This window comes from Cupressus sempervirens, chromosome 5, assembly GCF_028749045.1.
Source record: "Cupressus sempervirens isolate cs-2001-9-10 chromosome 5, ASM2874904v1, whole genome shotgun sequence".
Taxonomy (NCBI): domain Eukaryota; kingdom Viridiplantae; phylum Streptophyta; class Pinopsida; order Cupressales; family Cupressaceae; genus Cupressus; species Cupressus sempervirens.
In genome coordinates this window covers 640,605,229-640,625,691 of record NC_143122.1, presented here as the reverse complement: position 1 = coordinate 640,625,691, position 20,463 = coordinate 640,605,229, and the positions used below count along the sequence as shown (strand labels likewise).

The 20,463-nt window shown below is 33.9% G+C and overlaps 1 long non-coding RNA gene across 1 annotated transcript; it reads right to left on the bottom strand.

Moving 5' to 3' along the window:
• Positions 1 to 232: 232 nt before the first annotated feature.
• On the bottom strand, positions 233 to 3,573 carry LOC149557538 (uncharacterized). Its single transcript, XR_016364648.1, has 4 exons — positions 3,551 to 3,573; positions 3,280 to 3,401; positions 3,113 to 3,180; positions 233 to 854 (listed from the first exon to the last, which is right to left on the bottom strand). It is a non-coding gene; the product is annotated as an uncharacterized LOC149557538 (long non-coding RNA).
• Positions 3,574 to 20,463: the final 16,890 nt, after the last annotated feature.

Here is a 20,463-nt window from a genome sequence, read left to right as displayed (position 1 = left end):
TGAATTTAAGCGCTGATAATTTGAGGTGAAACTGTCTAAAACATATAGGACTTGTCAGTTTGAATTAAAATTAAGTGGTCCAGCATAAAATGGCTCAGACAGTAATATTATATTCTTGTGTTTGCCTTAAAAGTATAAAAAGAAAACAGTTTCATGCAAAAAAAAATTAGGATTTTGGAATGTTTCGTGCATGTAGTTTCAAAAAAACTTCTGCTACTTCCAGACTAAATAATTTCTAGAGACTAACGTAGATATCTATTTTTCATATGTTTCAAGCAAAATTCATTGTCACTGTTACAAATAACATGTCTTCTTGACTGTTCAAATGTTCCCTGCTCTTTCTCAGCAGCGGGAAAGGAGTCTATCTATCTGCCTAGCTCAGGTGGAATTTCCCCGACGCAATCCACAACCGGACTTTGGGGAGGAGTCCGACGACTCAGCAGCAGTGCGGAATGGATCCCAAATTTAACGATACATCTGAACTCAAGGCTACATAAACTTGAGCCATATATAATGTCAGTTTTGGAAAAATAAAAGTTGTTTTTCCAGGTTACAGCCAAGACAATTCCCATGATGTTCCCTGCAAGCACTCACAGGCCCATTTATTGTCTGTATGATACAAGAACGAAAAAAATGTACTGATTAATTTGCATATTTTGTGGTTGAATTCACTGTACAGCTCCAAATCTCATTACCTTTGCAGAATTCCTGGGAGAAAGCTGAGATTATGTAGATATGAAACCACAATGGAACTACTTATTGTTTTAAAGAAACCCTGACATGAAAAGAACTACTTATTGTTTTAAAGAATTCCCATGATGTTCCCTGCAAGCACTCACAGGCCCATTTATTGTCTGTATGATACAAGAACGAAAAAAATGTACTGATTAATTTGCATATTTTGTGGTTGAATTCACCGTACAGCTCCAAATCTCATTACCTTTGCAGAATTCCTGGGAGAAAGCTGAGATTATGTAGATATGAAACCACAATGGAACTACTTATTGTTTTAAAGAAACCCTGACATGAAAAGAACTACTTATTGTTTTAAAGAATTCCCATGATGTTCCCTGCAAGCACTCATAGGCCCATTTATTGTCTGTATGATACAAGAACGAAAAAAATGTATTGATTAATTTGCATATTTTGTGGTTGAATTCACCGTACAGCTCCAAATCTCATTACCTTTGCAGAATTCCTGGGAGAAAGCTGAGATTATGTAGATATGAAACCACAATGGAACTACTTATTGTTTTAAAGAAACCTGACATGAAAAAGGAATTGAAGAACCTTATGATTGGGAAAAGAGAATTGGATGACAGTATGCAATCCGCTGAATCAAGAAATTTTCAGTATTTTACCGAATTTTCTGGAGAAGACGCCCATTTTAAGCATTAATAGAGATTCTGAAACGTGTAGGGTCGAATGAGAATGTCACCGTCGATTTTGGAGCTCATAGCGTCTGGAGTCCTCGACATACCTATCGCTTTTAATACTCACATGAATGCCACCGACTGCAGCATTAATGAACTTTTAATTAATTCCCACCGACTGAAGACAAATGAAAATATTTAAGTGGTCCAAATATGCAGCCAGTATATATGTCAGTATATATGTCGATATATATGTCAGGATATTTATTATTTGTTGATAACTATTAATATGCCTTTTATTTTCCTCTTATTTTTCTTTTGGAAAAATTAATTTACTCCTTCCCTAAATTGACCATGGCCGATGAAATATGAAATAAACAATATTTTGTACATTTGAAAAATAGTTCATAGACTATAGAAGTGGTAAAATATTTTAATTTCATTGGTCAGATTGAAAAACTAAAAGGACTTGCATGAATGCATTAGTATTCCTGCCTATGACAGGAACTAAAAATACACGGATAGAATATAAGAGCTCGACTGAAGACGTAGGTACTCACTGGTCCATCAAAGAGCCATCATGGGATTTTCGAAAAGCATAACTGGAGCACCATCGAGACTACACAACCAATGTGAGGGAAATTCCAAGCCCTATTTTGGTTACATCATATGCATTTACCCACATAATTCCTGAACAATATAAGTTTCCTTATAAAAATAAGACAATATAAGTTTCCTTATAAAAATAAGGCACTTAAAGGCAGGGTATGAGCAATTATGGCAGGGAATGATCAAGTGAGACATCTCATTTATGATAATAGTATGGCTAACCATTCCTGACTATTTGAGCGCTAAAATTAATTGTCACGGTAATCTTCTGATAATCTTCCTAAACAGAGGAATTTTTCTTATATGAATAAGAAAATTGGTTACATGTATTTATTATCTTTGTCTAACTTGAATTCTTGTAGATATAATAAGGGAGAATTATGAGTACTGAAAAAGATACAAAATAAGGTAGGATGCGATATGAGTAGGGATTTACGATGGATAGGGCAGGTATGTTCTTAGGTCCAAAACTGGAAGATGGGCAACCTATTCTTTTCTATTTGGTAAAATATATTAAAATTTATCGTGATTTTTCAATGTGACGTGTTTTGCAATAACAGATGATTTATTAATTCGTCTAGTTTTTGGATTCAATTGCATAAAACCTTTTTTAATAATATTTTGATATCATAATACGTAATCAGAATGCAAAAACAGAGAGCTGTAGAAGACAGATAACTTATTTTTAGTTGGAGTCAAATATTCACAAAATTATACAGATAAGATATTCTCATTGAAAGATTCAAAGCATATTACTTGTAATCTCTATTCAAAGATTGTGTTATTTCCAAGATTGGATATCCGTTCTTAGTTTAGAAAGAAACATCAAAACAATAGAAGAGAAGCAAAACTGGTAAAGATCCAACGATTCCTTCCCGCACAGATAGAAACATCAAAATTGAGATCTAGAACTAATAACTTAATAATACAGAGCGCGAGAACAATTGAATGGGAAATTAGCGAGATACACTGGGAAATTACAAATTAGTAGCATTGCAGTCAAATTTTAGAAGGAAAATTCATTACAATAAAGGATAAAAAATAAAGAGAAAACTTAAAATTTAAAATAAGTAAAAATTCTAGGAAAATGAAACGGATCACATAAACAAATAGAAAAGAAAGACAAATACCTGCGCCGTAGACATTACATTGGTAGTCATGGTAATTCTCATCACCAATTCTGAATCTTCTGTCCTCGCTGACACAGAAAAAACTCAAAAAACAAGTAAGCCATATGAAGTTGTGAACACAGAAAAAGAAGTAAATGAATCATTTCGATTTTCTAGTTTAGATGCACCTTGAGCAAACCAGAAAAGGTGAATAAGCTTTCCGACAAATTGATTGAACAGAATAATGGTTACCTTACCAGACCAGACCAAGAGAAAGAAGAGGTTTATAGGCAAAGATGAATATGTGCCCCTGTTCGCACAAAAATTATGCATAAATAGATGAGATGAAATTGAGGGTTTTTTTATAACGGTAATATAAATTAATAAAAAACCAAAAACAATGCCCCACCAAAAAAAAGCATGCTTTTCCTAACGGTAATATTACAAAAAATAAAAGACCGTTTTCCATTGTGGATCGCCATTGAATTGAACATACTGAGGTCATCTAAGGGATTCTTTCTATTTTGTCTACGCTTCTAATTTATCCAGACATGGTTCTGATTTAAATTTAAGAAAATAAAAGTACAATTAACAATTTTTTATTTAAATAATATATAATTTTAATTTGAAAAAAATATAACACTATAAAAACTATTGAGATATTCAACAATATTTTTTAAAGAATAATACTTTAAATGAGATGTAAGTAATAAATTTTATTTTTTCTAATCTTTATGTTATGTGAAAAACAAACAATAAAGTGCATATTGGTGTGTTTTAATTAACTAGATATGTTAATCTTAGCAAATAATCTTGAGTGAGAAATAAAGAAACTAAATATATTAGTAACACATTTTTAGGAGATTCTTTAAACGGTATTTCTTTACATCATGACTAAGATAAATACAAAAGTCAAATTATATTAAAATTAGTTGAGTGAAAAACATGTGTGGGTAGTTGAATAATTCAAAGACGAGCCTATGAATGGGATACACAATCTTTAAGTTAATAGAGATGGATTCAAAGTAGAGGGGCCTTATGAATGGATGTCATCAATAGGTCATGCTTAATAAGGTGAGCCTCTTTTTACTAGAGAGTGGGTAGACAATGAGCTAAGGATTTGCAAAATTTATGGTATTATTTTAGGTCTGAATCTTTTTAACAAAATTACATCGATGTTATTAAATATGAATTGGCTACCTTCAATGACTATCAAATTAGCCATGGGAAAATATTAGGGAATGAGGTGGTGGATTTGTTATCAAAATGAGCTTTAACATCTAATGACATTGGGGATGTATGAATTTAGAACTTTCATACCCTCGCCTTGGGTGACTAACATTAGTACTACTAGTTGGATTTGCATTTATTTCTTAGCAAGGAGATATGTGTGACAGGATGGGAGTTTCGTTGCATTGCTTTAAGTAGTAGTGTGCAAAGATTATTAGACACAATTAAATTGTGTTGGTGATTGCACAAAGTGATTGTAATGGAGGTAAATTCCACTTTTTTGAAAATGAGGCATCAAGCAAGTCCTTTTGGTCCTATTTCTCCTAAGAGATTGTAGGGTCTTTTCATTTCAAGGATGTGGATTATTTGGAATTTTGTAGGAATTTTGGGGGATGTTCTTGTTAATGTCAGATAATGTTACATAAATAATATGGATATCATCCCTCTAGTATTAGTGTGGGACTTATAACTAGAAGAGGATGTGAATAAAATTCCACGGGTGATGCAAGTGATTTATGGAGGAGATTTTCTTGTTTGGGCTTGAGCCTATTTTGGAGTGGGAAATTATAAGCATTGAGTTAGATGTTAGAGAAAGCATTGAGAATCCATGTGAAGAGGAATCATATGAACTAGTGTTTAATTTGTGTTGGACCATTCTGTTTAATAGGAAAATGCAAAGAAGTTAGGCTTTGGCTAGGTGGAATAGTTTTAATGTTTTCATCCAACATAAGAAAATTGTAATGAGTATTTCTTTGGTGATGGCATACAACATTCACATCGGGAAGTGAGAGTGGAGTGCTAGGGGCAAGAGCATGGTGAAGGCATGGTTCTAGTGAAGAGCACTAAAATAGAAAGGTGTGTAGGCACTTGTTTTCTTTAGATTTTTAGGTTTAATAATTGTAGATATATGTTTTGGACTAAAATTCAAATCTTGTACATGTGACTTGGGGCTTTTCATTATATCGACTCTATCTTCAATGCATTTTGTAAAGGGTTTCTAGGTTGGCTTTTTCTTGGTGCTAATAGTGGTTTCAATTAATTCTTTGGTTTTTTCATACTTTAGTCATAATTGGCTTGTGAGGTGTAGTATGGGTTAGGGTTATTTGGGATAGTGGGGCACTAGTTTCTATCACCATTTCTATTAGTCTTTTTGTCCATGTAAGCTTTGTAACTGTTTTGATGAATATTAATAAAGTACATACTTACTACTAACCAAAAAAAGAGTGAGCCTTGAGGTCAAGGTTTTTAAATATTTATTGGTTTTCAATGAGTAAGACAATGAAAGCATTTAAAAGATTTTGCACAAGAGAAGATCTAAATGAGTTAATCACATTGTTTCTTCTCTTTGTTTCACTTTATTTGTTAGTTTAGAAGTTAGAGCTATTATGGAGGGAGTTTCAAGGTTATAGTTTGTAAAAGGGGAAATTTGTTAAGGTTTTCTCTATATGTAATAGGTGGTTTCGGTGTGAGACTAGTGCAAATCAAAGGTTTTTTTTTTTCTACAAGGTGTCTGGTGCATTTTATCAATTCATAAGCTATAGAAGAGGATTTCTCTCTTAAGAGAGCCACTCTTTTTGAGATGTGGTCTTAGGTTTTAATTAGTATTCTACATGACATGACACTAGATGAAATATATTTAGCAAGGCTTTATACGTGGAGGGATCCATGAAGGGTATAAGTTTTAAGACCCTCCAAAAAGTCAATGGTTGCATTGAAAGAACACAAGATAGATTAATTCTAGCATTTTAACTATAATTAGTTGAAAGGGGTGTAACTTAACTAAGGGTGCATGCTTTAATCTGAAATTTGTGATTATTTTCACTTCCTAGAGTCATGGATATATTAGGACCTATAATACTAAAGGGGATTTAGAGGTAATACTATTACTAAAATGAACTCTCCATAGCGTTTTCTCTTGGATGGTAGCTCATAATAAGACCTTTGAAGGTGGTCCTTATTTTCAAAATCATGTGGGTCCATTCATCAAGACATTGCACTTTAGATTTAATCAAATTGAAGATATCCTATGTATGGTCTCAATATGGGTATAACTCCCTTGGATCTTCGATGGGGACACAACCCAAGACTAGAATGAACACATAGGAAAAGGGAAATATTATTATCACTAAAAATCTGCTACTATATTTAGTACAAAGAAAATAGACCCAAATACATGCCCTATGGACTTACAATAGTATGATTCTAGAGAAAAAAAAATCCACCTCACACTACCTTCTCTCTAACTCCACTAAGAACTACCTTTACAATGCTAGAAATGTTCTTAAATAGACCCCAAATGATTTAGGGTTAGGAATACATTCTAGAATATGCCAATTGGTATCCACCACCAAAATAGAAGGTTCCAGAAGTCACATTAGAAGTCGGTGTAAAATTAGAAGAATCCAAAAATGGTAGCCCAACTTTTGATAGGCATAACTTTTGAATCGAGACTCTAATTGACAAACTGTTTACATTTTCAGAAAGCTCTCGAAGTGCTCTATAGCCCTATGGATAGTTTTACTTGTCCCCCATTTTTGGGCCTATAAGAGGTCATTTAGTGCTCAAATCTGACTTTGAAGTGCTCTTAGGAGGTCTCTAGGAAATTTAAAACTACAATAACTTTCAAACCGTAAAGCCCCTTAACCTGATTCTTTTTCTGGAGTACTTTAAATTACAATTATAATCATCCCTCCAACTTACACCCTCTAACTCATCATAATTTTGGCTCAATTACAAAATAACCCATTTTTTGCTTTGACGCATATCCCAAGGTGCTCAAAAACTCTAACACAAAAAACTAATAGTGGAACTGTGAGTGTTCAAAACTTTATTTGACCCAAATGGGTATCCAGAAATAAAAATATAAACTATCTATAAGAATATTTTTTGGGTGACACAGGATTGCCCTTACACCACTAGATGCTCCAGCATAAATCTCAATAGATTTCTAAAATAAAGGATAGTATTTTATATGATCGTGTTTCTATTAGGAATGTAGTGGATACAACATTTTAAAAAATTAGATTACAATGTGATTTTGTGTTCTCATATCTATGTTGAACTTAATCTAAAGAAACCATTACCAAACAAATCAAAAAATTATGTCAGCTCCACCTTATGAGTGAAATAACTTTATTATGTAGCTCTTACTTTTTGAAAGCTAGTTCTTTTGGGACACCTTCAATAAAGGCTACATCCAATGTAAACCCTCATATGTAGTTGATGAAGTATATAGGAAAGATACAAGTGATAGAAGAAGAAAAGGATAATGAATAATATATTCTAGTAAAATGCCAAAATAGGAATAGAGGGTTAAAGACAACACTCTAGGATAGGAAATCTAAGGGAATCTTCAATTGGTTTGACACCATATAATATTTTGATCAACAAATAATGAACTTGGAAGATTTGCATACAATTAGTGAATTGGAGAGGTATAATAGATGGAGTTTGGTGTAGTTGACAATGTTGAAGTTGATGAAAGATCAATCCCACAACTCCCAAGAATCACCTACATGCAAACACCCATCACAAAAAAAGAGAAGCAAAAGCTATGGAGGTTGGAATTATCATATCCATAGATGAGACATTCTTGATGAGCAAGAAAGAGATTGCTAATATCAAAAAGTGAATTAATAAATTACAAAGAGAGATCATCCTTATAAAGGAGATCAAAACCCTAATAGGTAAAAGCTAGGTTGCATGATAATAACTAATAAAAGAATTAATTATTATATGCCTAAAGTTTAGATCAAGAAAACTAGAGATAATTAGTAACTTAATAATTAAATCAATATGATCTACTTAATAAGAAAATATCTTATTACTCGAACATCCTCCCCTTAAGATAAACTTAGGGAGTAGCTAAAAACCTAGAAACTAATGCTAAAAGCAAATTGGGTCTCGACAACAAGCCCTGATGAGGTATCCAAACACAACCAAATCTCTGTAAAGAGAAAAATTAGAGAAAACTGCATGGGAAAAACCCTAATCTAGAAAGATATGGAAAGAATATTCTAGAAGATAGGAACAAAAGATGATCATGAAGAACACCACTGAAGTGTGAAGCTACAAACACTGCCAAAACTATTGATCTGAAGAACCTCCACTACATAGAACATGACCAAGTAGAGAAGACTAAGTCTGAAGAGCTGATCAATAAAAGATGAAATGTATGTTCATGGCCTCCAAAAATAGGGAATACAGAATGTCTATATGGTAAATGATCCATCTCATCGAAATGCATAGGTATCCAGCCGTTGCAATCACCTAGTATATAGGATCACATACTAAATACATAGCTCACTCCATCAAACCAAGAAAGCAATAGAACCAACATAACCCCCCTATAATGTTGAGAGGTAAGACATGAATACTAAAATTGAATGCAATATCTCCTAGAAAAAGAGGAACCAAGAACATCAAGAGTGCAAAAGAAGCGCAAACACCTATACTGGCACATGCCATCGACATATCATGAGGTTAATATTATGGATGGAACACATAGTTGACAAAGGAAGATAATGAATATGAAAAATATAAATCCCCCAAGGAACTTTATAATGTAGTGCATGTACAACAAAACACAAAAATGTACAACATCCCAAAATGCAATAGAGTGACACTTTATCTTAGTGCATTTGCAAAAATACTACAAAATGATGTCAACAAAGATCAAAAGAGACATAAGGCTACTACAATAGAAAGTATAACCCATTAAAAATATTTTAAAACAACAAAATTGATCCTTGGACCTGAAACAACCAAGATATGCATCAGAATGCAGAAAAGAAAAAAACTGAATGTGATGTCCTTGGAGCAGAATCTGGATAAAAGAATGTTTGAAAATATGTCTCTTGGAGTGCAAAATAGAAGTTATGACTTTAATAGTCATAAATACCAACAAACAACATCAAGAATCCAAATAAATTGCACCATCATGACGGGCTTAGAATATCTTTCTAGTGCCTCGAGATCCATGCCAAATGTCTCAAAAATGTACTCAATAATATCAGAAATTGCCTCAAGAAGCGTGTCAATTCCATACCAAATTTGTCTCAATTTGTGTGACCAAAAAACTCAATTTATGTAAAAAAATCACTACCTCAGGAAATGTGCTAAGAAATCAAAGAGTCACCACCTCAAGAAATGTGCCCAATTTGGGAGCAATATTATGTAGCCTCAAATTCTGACTATGTTCAAATTGAACAAATTTTATATGAAAATAGGGGTATTTGGGTGCTCTAAGCTCAATGGTGATGTTCGTTTGAGCTCAAAGTGTACCAAAAAATGGTAACCTCCCCCCCCCCCCCCCCCCCCCCCCCCCCCCCCCCCCCAACAAATTCAATACAAAATATCTCTTAAAAAATGAAACTCTTTGAAAGAAAAACACAAATATGAAAACCAAGCCAAACTTCTCATAAATAGAAAAGTTGCATGAAGATCTGGAGCTTTGATACCATGTTGAAGTTGATGAAATATCAACCCCATAGCTCCCAAGAATCACCTACATGCAAACACCTATCACAGAAAAAGAGAAGCAAAAGCTATGGAGGTTGGAATTCTCAAATCCATAGATGAGACATTCTTGATGAGCAAAAAAGAGAGATTGCTAATATCAAAAAGTGTATTAATAAATTACAAAGGGAGATCATCCTTATAAAGGAGATCAAAAACCTAATAGGTAAAAGCTAGGTTGCATGATAATAATTAATAAAAAAAAATTATTATATAGCTAAAATTTAGCTTAAGAAAACTAGAGATAATAAGTGACTTAATAATTAAATCAATATGATTTAATTAATAAGAAAATATTTTATTACTCTAACATTTGCATCTTCATGATTTAATGGTGTTCTTCATGATCATCTTTTATTCCTATCTTCTGGAACATTATTTCCATCCATTTTTGGAGTAGGGTTTTTTCCACATGATTTTCTCTATTTCTCCTCTTTATAGAGATTTGGTTGTGCTTGGGTACCTCATCAAGCCTTGTTGCTAGGACCGAATTTTCTTTTAGCATTACCCTAAGTTTATCTTAAGGGGGTGGGGGTGTTAGAGTAATAAGATATTTTATTATTAATTAAATCATATTAATTTTAATTATTAAGTCACTTATTATCTCTAGTTTTCTTAAGCTAAACTTTAGGCATATAATAATTAATTCTTTTATTATTTATTATCATGCAACCTAGCTTTTACTTTTTAGGGTTTTGATCTCCTTTATAAGGACAATCTCTCTTTGCAATTTATTAATTCACTTTTTATAATAGAAATTTCTCTTTTTTCTCATCAAGAATGTCTCATCTATGGTTTTGACAATTCTAACTTCCATAGCTTTTCCTTCTCTCTTTCTGTGATAGGTGTTTCCATGTAGGTGATTCTTGGGAGTTGTGGGGTTGATCTTGGGAGGTGTAGTTGATAATAATATCAAATTTAAGGAGAGGACATGGTATCTCAATAGGAAACTAATCAACCTATTGGTGATAAATGTGATATAGATCTATTAAAAAATAGGATATACTCGAGGATACTTTTTTTTTTATAGGTGCATCTCCTAAAGAAGGTTCCATTAATCCAAGGGTTAGAAATAAAAATGAGAACAATTCATGGTTTGAAATACAAGAAGTCCAAAAAGAATGGCCTATAGAAATCTATTAAGACAAGAAGAAAGGAATATCAAGAGAAAATTAAGCTGATAGAAGAGAGCATAGTACAATTATAGGTTGTTATGATAATTGATTCCCACCTTTTCAACCCTCAACAATGATAATTGTATCATGAATTTTATGAGATTAAATAATAGGAAAAAGACATCTAGGGAACCTATGAGTGTACATAATTCTCTAGGTATTATATTTATTTAGGAATCTAAGTTATTTAAAGGATGCATAGCTAGCATTGATCCCAAGCTCTAGCAGAGGGGACATTTACAAAGTATTAGTGCATGAGAAATTATATAGAGACCACTTATCCATGGGATCTATCAATTATCACTATTAACACATTGTCATTATTTTTCTCATTAGTTTGGTTAGTGCAATACAACATATCTTCATTTCAATATTTGGGTCTGTCAATAGCATCACCAATGCATATTTATCTCTAATATGAAACACCAACACTTAGGCCTAGACTTATGTTACTTAGTGTAAGATTTTTTTTTGATATGGCTTACATCTCCAATACCTTTCAGTAGCATGCCCACAAGGTTTTATTCTTTTCCCAAGATGGCATGAAAGTGTATGATAGCATTGTTTGCATATATTGGTAGTGACATCAATACATGAAATTAGATGACTATGTTGACATGATAGATGCTATGCAATATATAAATACTTAATCTATTGATGCAAATACCAAGTTGTTATATGTAACTCATTAATTGCATAGACGGATACTTATAGTTTTGTGAGACTATATTTTATGCATATATAGATGCATGACAATTAAATTTTTTAACTTCATACTTTAACTAGAAGCTTTATCTCATATTAATAGTGAATGTATTTCCCCTTCAAAAAGTAATGTAAAAATGAATCAAGATGCCCAAAAAGAAGAAAAAATAACACTAATAGTTGGAGAAGGTTTCATTATGTTAGAAACTTTCCTTTGAATTTTGGTGATACAACTCCCTCTTAAAAAGATATACTATGAATTAAAAATAGGCTTTTCTTTTAACGTGGAGGTAAGAAAAAGGATAAATTAATATTTATTAATAACTATGAAAATAAATGCATGAGATTAAGGGTATGTGTAGGATTATGGTCTTCCAAAAAGTGGAAATGTGAAAAACATGTAGTTTTAAAAGACCTAAAAGCATTTCAAAATGCACTTTAATATTTTTCCCACCCATCATGGTACCAAACCAGAAATGTAATACCTATCCTGATCAAGTATCTGATTTGAGAATAGGTATCCAATTTGGGAGCGTGTATCCAATTTGAGAATGGGTACCCAATCTATGTTCCCAAATTATGGTGCCAAATTCAAATGTAAAGGGATTGGGGACTAATTTTTAAGATAAATATTGATTTTTAATTACCAAACTCAAAGGGGGGACCAATTTTTAAGTTATATCAAGTCTTAGTATAATATAGAACTATAGCATAATTGGGGTCCCCCTAGGGACATACATGTGTTCCAATAGGTCCAAATAGGTTATGGGATAACCTATGACCCATTTTGACCCATTATAACACAACATATCTTCGTAAGGGTCAAAGGATGCCTAGGGACATATATCTTGTGTTTCAATGGGTAGAAAGGGGTTATGGAGTATCCTATGACTCCTTTTGACCTAATACATGATAACATATGTTCCTAGGGGTCCTAGGACCCTTATAGACATATACGTTGTCTTCCAATGAGTCGAAAGGGTTCATAGAGTATCCTACAACCCTTTCAAGCCATTACATGACAACATACATTTCTAAGGGTCATAGGACCCCTAGGAATATATGTTGTCATGTAATGGGTTGAAAAGGGTCATAGGGTATTTGATGACCCGTTTTGACCCATTGGAACACAACATGTATGGCTCTAGACTATTAGGACACCTAGAATTATATGTTATCATGCAATGGGTCAAAATTTGATCCATTGGAGCACAACACACATGTTGATAAGGGTCTTAGGACCCCTAGCAACACATATTCTTGTGTAATGTGTCAAAAGGGGTCATAGAATACTTTATGACCCCTTTCTACCCATTAGAATATAAGAGATATGTCCCTAGGGGTCATAGGATACCCTATTTTCCCTTTCTATCCATTGGAAGACAACATATATGTGTTTGGGGCCCTCGGATCCCTAGAAACATAAGTTGTCATGTATTTGATTAAAATGACCTATGACCCCTTCCAACCCATTTCAACACAACATGCTTGTCCCTAGAGGTCTTAGGACCCACAAGAACATATTTTGTCATGTAAAGGGTCAAAAGGGGTCATAGGATATCACTTAACCCAATTCGACCTATTAAAAGAAAACATGTATGTCCCTAGAGGTCCTAAAAACCCTATGAATGTATTCTGTTATGTAATAGATCATAATGTGTCATGGCATGCCCTATGACCCCTTTTTACCCATTATAACACATCATGTATGTCCTTAGGCATCCTAAGTCCCCTAGAAACATACATCATGTGTTTGAATGGGCCAAAAGGAGTCATAGGGTTCTGTATGACCCCTTTTGGCCCATTAAATGAAAACATATGTTGATAGGCGTCCTAGAACCCCTAAGAAAATATATCATGTGTTCAAATGAGTTAAGAGGGATCATAGAGTACCCAATGACTCTTTCCAGTACATTATATGACAATGTATGTTGTTAGGGGTCCTAAGACCCTTAGGTACATATATCATATATTTAAATAGGTTGAAAGGGGTCATAAGGTAACCTATGACCCATTTTGACCCATTAAATGACAACATATGTCTCTATGGGTCCTCGGACCCCTAGGGACATATTATAATCATTTATATGGATCGAAAGGGATCATAGAATAACCTATGAACCCTTTCAACACATTTCATTATAGTATATGTCTCTAGAGGTCCTCTGACCCCTTTCGATGTATTTCATTACAATATTTGTCTTTAGGGGTCATAGGACCCCTAAGGACATATTATAATCATTTCTATGGTTTGAAGGGGGTCATAATATAACCTATGACCCCTTTCCCTATGACCCCTTTCCACATGTTTTATTACAACATATGTCTCTAGGGTTCCTAGGACCCCTAGGGACATATTATAATCGTTTATATGGGTTGAAAGGGGTCAAAGGATAACCTATGACCCCTTTCAACATATTTCATTACAACATATTTTGCTAGGGGTCCTAGAAGCCCTAAAGACATATTATAATCATTTATATGGGTCGAAAGAGGTCATAGGATACCCCAGACACCTTTCAATACATTATGTGACAATATATGTTCTTATGGGTCCTAGGATACCTAGGGACATAAATCATCTATTTAAATGAGTTGAAAGGGGTCATAAGGTAACCTATGACCTATTTTGACCCACTAAATGATAACATATGATCCTAAGGGTCCTCAGACCACTAGAAAAATATATCATGTTTTTGAATGAGCAAAAAGGGGTCATAGAGTACCCTATGACCCATTTTGACATAATTCATGACAACATATGTCTTTCAAGGTCCTAGGATCCTTATAGATAGATTATAATAATTTATATGGGTAGAAAGGGGTCATAGTGTAACCTATGACTCTTTTTGACACATTTCATTAAAATATATGTCTCTAGGAGTCCTAGGAGCCCTAGGGATATATTATAACCATTTATATATGTTGAAAGAGGTCATATCATAACCTATGACCCCTTTCAACATGTTTCAATACAACATATGTCTCTATAGTTCCTAGGACCCCTGGGGACATATTTTAATTATTTATCTAGGTTGAAATGCCCCATAGGATAACCTATGACCCCTTTTGACACACTTCATTATAACATATGTCTCTAGGTGTCCTAGGACCCCTAGAAAAATATTATAAACATTTATATGAGTTGAAAGGGATCATAGGATAACTTATGATCCCTTTCGACATATTTCATTACAACATATGTCTCTAACAATCATAGCACCCCTAGGGACATATTATAATCATTTCTATGGTTTGAAAGGGGTCACAGTATAACCTATGACCCCTTTTGAAAAATTTCATGACAAGTGTGTCTAGGGGTCCCAAAACCCCAAGGGACATATTATAATTGTTATATGTGTCGATAAGGATTATAGGATAACTTGTGACCCCCTTCAACTTATTTCATTATAAAATATGTCTCTACTAGTCCTAGGACCTATAAAGGCATATTATAATTATTTATATGGGTCAAAAGGGGTCATAAGATAACCTATATCTCCTTTCGACATATTTCATTACAACATATGTTGCTAGGGGTCCTAGGAACCCTAGGAACATATTATAATCATTTATATGGGTTAAAAGGGCCCTTTTGACATATTTAATTACAACATATGTCTCTATGGGTCCTAGGACCCCTAGAAAAATATTATAATCATTTACATGGGTCAAAAAGGGTCGTAGGATAACCTATGATCCCTTTCAACACATTTCATGACAAGATATGTCTCTAGGGGTCCTAGGAGCCCTAGGGAGATATTAGAATTGTTTATATGGATTTACATTACAACATATGTCTCTAAGGGTCCCAAGACACCTAGGGACATATTATAGTCATTTATATGAGTTTAAAGGAGTCCTATGACCCCTTTCGACACATTTCATTACAACATATGTCTCTAGGGTTCCCAACACCCCTAGGTACATATTATAAACATTTATATGGGTTGAAAGGGGTCATAGGATAACCTATGACTCTCTTTGACACATTTCATTACAACATATGTCTCTAGGTGTCTTAGGACCCCTTGGGACATATTATAATCATTTATATGGGTCAAAAGGGGCCATAGGATGACCTATGACCCCTTTCGACACATTTCATTACAACATATGAGGACCCCTAAGGACATATTATAATTATTTATATGGGTTGAAAGGGGCCATAGGAGATTTGATTTCAACATATGTCTTTAGGGGTCTTCGGACCCATAGGGACATTGGAATTGTTTATATGGGTCGAAAGGAGTCATAGGATAACATTATGACCCCTTTCAACACATTTCATGACAACATATGTTCCTAGGGGTAGTAGGACTTATAAGAATATACTATAATCATTTATATGGGTCAAAATCAGTGATGGGATAACCTATGACCCATTTCAAGACATTTAATTACAACATATGGTTCTAGGGATTTTAGAACCCCTAGGGACATATTATAATCATTTATATGGGTCGAAAAGAATCATAGGAAAACCTATGACACCTTTAAAAATATTTCATTACAACATATGTCTCTAAAGGTCCCTAGACTCCTAAGGACATATTATAATTGTTTATGTGGGTCAAAGGGTCACAGGATAACCTATAACCCCTTTCAACACATTTCATGACAACATATGTCTCTAGGAGTCCAATGAAACTAGGATTATATTATAATCATTTATATGGGTTGAAAGGGGTCATAGGATAACCTATGACCCCTTTTGACACATCTCTTGACAACATATGTCTCTAGGGATAATAGGACCCCTAGGGACATATTATAATTATTTATATATGTCGAAAGGGGTCATAGGATAACTTATCATCCTTTTCAACACATTTTATTATAACATTTCTTTAGGGGTCAATGACTCGTAGGGACATATTAAACTCATCTATATGGGTCAAAAGGTACAATAAGATAACCTATGACCCCTTTCAACACCTTTCATTACAACATATGTTTCTAGGGTTCCCAAGAACCCTAGGGACATATTATAATAGTTTATATGGGTTGAAAGTAGTCATAGAATAACCTATGACCCCTTTTGACATGTTTCATTACAAGATATGTCTGTAGGGTTAAAGATATACTATAATCATTTGTATGGGTCTAAAGGAGTCATAGGATAACATATCACCCCTTTTGATATATTTCATTACAACATATGTCGCTAGGGTTCCTAGAATGCCTAGGAACATATTATAATAGTCTATGTGCTTCAAAAGGGGTCATAGGATAACCTATAACTCATTTCGACACATTTCATTACAACATATGTTTTTAGGGGTCTTAGGACCCCTATGAATATATATTAATCATTTATATCGATTGAAAGCGATCATAGGATAACCTATGACCCCTTTTGACACATTTGATTACAACATATGTCTCTAAGGGTCCTGGGATCAATAGGGATATATTATAGTCATTTATATGGGTCAAAAGGGGTCATAGGATAACTTATGACCACATTCAACACATTTTTTTGCAAAATATGTCTCTAGGGGTCCCAAAACCCCTAGGAACATATTATAAATGTTTATATGGGTTAAAAGGCATCATAGGATAACCTATGACCCCTTTGGTCACATTTCATTACAACATTTGTGTCTAGGCATCCTACGACCTTTGGAGACATATTATAATCATTTATATGGATCAAAAAGGGCCATAGGATGACCTATGATCTCTTTCGACATATTTCATAAAAATATATGAGGACCCCTAGGGACATATAATTATTTATATAGGTCAAAATATTTCATTTTAACATATGTCTCTAAGGATCTTAGGACCCGTAGGGATATTATAATCATTTATATGGGTCGAAAGGAGTCATAAGATAACCTTAGGATCCCTTTTGACATCTTTCATGTCAACATATGTCCCTAGGGGTCGTAGGACTTATAAGAACATATTATAATCATTTATATGGGTTAAAAGTGGTCATGGGATAATCAATGACCTATTTCGAGACATTTCATTACAACATATGTTTTTAGGGGTTCCAAGACCCGTGGGGACATACTATGATCATTTATATGGCTTGAAGGGGTCATAGGTTTTAACTATGACCCCTTTAGAAATACTTCATTGCAACATATGTCTCTAGGGTCTTAAGACCCGTAGGGACATATTATAATAATTTGTATGGGTCAAAAGGGGTCATCAGATAACCTATGAACCCTTTCAACAAATTTCACGACAATATGTCTCTCTAGGGGTCGAAGGACACTAGGAAGATATTATAATCATTTATATGGGTCAAAAGGGATCATAGAATAACTTATGACCCTTTTCAACACATCTCTTGACAACATATGACTCTACAAATCCTAGGACCACTACAACCATATTATAATAATTTATTTGGTTCGAAAGGGGTCATAGGATCGACACATTTCATTATAATATATGTCTCTAGGGGTCAATGACCCCTAGGGACATATTATAATAATCTATATGGGTCAAAAGGGGTAGTAGGATAACCTATGATCTTTCAACACATTTCATTACAACATATGTTCCTAGGACCCCTAGGGGCATATTGTAATTGTTGGTATGGGTTGAAAGTGATCATAGGATAACCCATGACCCCTTTTGACATGTTTCATTACAACATATGTCTCTAAGGTTCAAGATATACTATAATTGTTTATATGGGTTGAAAGGGGTCATAGGATAACATATGACCCCTTTTGATATATTTCATTACAACATATTTTACTAGGTGTCATAGGACACCTAGGGACATATTATAATCATTTATGTGAGTCTTCAACACATTTCATTACAACATATGAATTTAGGGGTCCTATGACCCATACAAACATATATTAATCATTTATATGGGTCGAAAGGGGTCATTGTATAACCTATGACCCCTTTCGACATATTTCATTACAACATATGTCTTTAGGGGTCATAGGACCCTTAGGGACATACTATATTCATTTATATCGGTCAAAATGGATCATAGGATAACCTATGACCCCTTTAGACACATTCTATTACAACATATAACTCTAGGGGTCCGAAGACCCCTAGGGACATACTATAATCATTTATATGGGTTGAAAGGGGTCATAGGATAACCTATGACCCATTTTAACACATTCTATTACAACATATGTCACTAAGGGTTCGAGGACCCCTAAGGACATATTATAATCATTTATATGGTTATGACCCCTTTTGACACAATTCAATACAACATATGTCTCTAGGGGTCCTAGGACCCCTAGGGACATATTATAATTGTTTATATAGGTTGAAAGGGGTCATAAGAGAACTTATGACCTCTTTCAACATATTTCATTATAACATATGTCTTCAAGTGTCCTAAGTCCCCTAAGGACATATTATAATCATTTATGTGGGTCAAAAGGAGTTATAGGCTAACCTTATGACCCCTTTTTACATGTTTCATTATAACATATGTACCTAGGGGTCCTAGGACTCATAAAAAAATATTATAAACATTTATATGGGTCAAAAGGGGTCATAAGAAAATGCATGACCCCTATCAACACATTTCATTACAACATGTCTCTAGAGACATATTATAATCATTTATATGGGTCAAAAGGGGTCATATGATAACCTATGACTCCTTTTGAGATATTTTATTAAAACATATGTCTCTAGGGGTCGTAGGTATGCTAGGGACATATTATAATTATATTTATGGTTTGAAAGGGATCAGAGTACAATCTATGCTCCCTTTCAAAAAAATTCATGACAACATATGTATATAGGGATCCTAGGACCCCTATAGACATATTATAATCATTAATATGGGTTGAAAGGGGTCATAAGATAACCTATGACCCCATTTGAAAAATTTCATGACAATATATGTCTCTAGGGGTCCTAGGACCTCTAGGGACATATTAGAATAGTTTACATGGGTCAAAAGTGGTCATAGGATAATCTATGACCCATTTCCACACATTTCATTATAACATATGTCTCTAGTGGTCCTAAGACCCCTAGGAACATGTTATAATCATTTTTATGGGTCGACAAGGGTAATAAGATAACCTATGAGCCTTTTCCACACATTTCATTAAAACATACATCTCTAGGGTTCCCAGGACCTGTGGAGACATATTATAATCACTTATATGGGTCAAAAGGAATCATTGCATAACTTGTGACCCTTTTCGACACATTTGATTATAAAATATGTCTCTAGGGTTCCCAAGAACCCTACAGACATATTATAATCATTTATGTGGGTTGAAAAGGGTCATATGATAACCTATAACCCCTTTTGACACATTTCATTACAACATATGTCTCTAGGTTTCTTAGGACCCCTAAGGACATAATATAATCATTTATATGGGTTGAAAAGGGCTATAGGATGACCTGCGACCCCTTTTGACACATTTCATTGCGAAATATGTCTCTAGGGGTCTTATAACCCCAAAAGACATATTATAATTGTTTATATGGGTCAAAAGGGGTCATAAGATAACCTATGACCCATGTTTCATTACAACATGTCTTTAGGGGTCATAGGACCCCAACGGACATACTATAATCATTTATATGGGTTGAAAGGAGTCATAGGATAACCTTATGACCCTTTTAGACATGTTTCATTACAAAAAATGTCCCAAAGAATAGTAGGACTCTTAAGAATATATTATAATCATTTATATAGATTGAAACAGGTCATAAGAAAACCAATGACCCTTTTCGACACATTTCATTACAACATATGTCTCTAGGAGTTCAAGG